This window comes from Carlito syrichta, unplaced genomic scaffold (assembly GCF_000164805.1).
Source record: "Carlito syrichta isolate Samal-C Ts95f unplaced genomic scaffold, Tarsius_syrichta-2.0.1 Scaffold304704, whole genome shotgun sequence".
Classification (NCBI taxonomy): Eukaryota; Metazoa; Chordata; class Mammalia; order Primates; family Tarsiidae; genus Carlito; species Carlito syrichta.
This window is the reverse complement of record NW_007248800.1, coordinates 127,742-129,235: the sequence shown is the minus strand read 5'-3', so window position 1 is coordinate 129,235 and position 1,494 is coordinate 127,742.

Sequence of the window (1,494 nt, the reverse complement as noted above, 5' to 3'; positions counted from 1 at the left end):
CTTTGTGTTCACGTGAAAGTCTTGTGATTTAACATGTGAAAGTTTGGGATAAAAGACTCACGGTTGGTCCCAATAAATGGCTTCTGCTCATTTCACTGAACAGTTGTCCACTTTCTTTCTCTTTCTTCCCTTTTGTATCTATCCCTCCATCTTTCTTTCTTTTAATATCTAACCCTACTACAGAATCGGCTTCTGCACTGGACAGAGTCCAGTCTCTTTCTTCCCTTCTATTTCTCCAGAATATTCGCCGATGCTGCCCCACCTTCCAGGAACCCTTTAAATCTCTTTTGGGGGGCTGGCCCCCCATCGACCTCAATACCAAATTAGAAAGAAACCATAACAAATTAAATCACGATTCATTTAACTACAAAATATTGCCATTACTCAAATATGATTTATAGCTTGACTTGTCTCATAGGATATTCAAATATAATGTTCTTAAAAGTAAAATCAATTTCTTTGTCATCAAACAGTTTAATCTTAAGACCTAGAAACTATTTCAATTCTATTCTTAAATATCTCTCAAAACTCTCCCTGCCTTGTTTTCCTCATCTCTTTCCCATGAATTACTTCATTTAAAAAATGAATCTCTCTATATGCTCCACACTTCACAACCCAACCACTTCAGCAGAGGAAACTTTTTAAAATATCATTTTAGCACAATCCCATTCACAATAGCCATACACACCAAAAAAAAAAAAAAAAAAAAAGAAGAAGAAGAAGAAGAAAAGAAAAGAAATACTTTGGCATCTTCCAAATCAGAAAAGTGAAAGACCTTTACAATGAGAACTACAAAACACTGCTCAAAGAATTTCAATTAGACACAAACAAATGGAAAAATATTTCATGCTCGTGGATAGAAGAATCAACATTGTTAAGATGTCCATCGCACCAAAGGCTATCTACAGATTCAACACAATACCCATTAAATTACCAAAATCATTCTTCTCAGACCTGGAAATGACAATACAGAAATTCATATGGCAACACAGATGACCACAAATAGCCAAAACAATCCATAGCCAAAGAAACAAAGTAGGAAGTATCACACTTCCAGATGTCAAACTTTACCACAGGGTACAGTAATCAAACAGCCTGATGTTGGTACAAGAGCAGGTATATAGACCAATGAAACAGGATTGAGATTCTGGAAGCAAAGCCTCAATTTCTCAACCAACTCATCTTTGAAAAAACCTTCAACAACAACCATTGAGGAGAGGAGAACCTATTCAGTAAATAGTGCTGGGAAAACTGGCTGATCACATGCAGAAATTGAAACAGGACCCCTACCTATCACCATACACAAAAGTTAACTCTAAATGGATCAAAGACATAAACGTAAAGCCTCAAACTATAAGAACCTTAGAAAAATGCAGGAGACACCCTTATGGACATTGGAACTGGCAACCTATTCCTGATCAAAACCCTAAGTGCCTAGGCCGTAAGAGATAAGATAGACAAGTGAGACCTCATCAAACTGATGAGCTTCTGAAA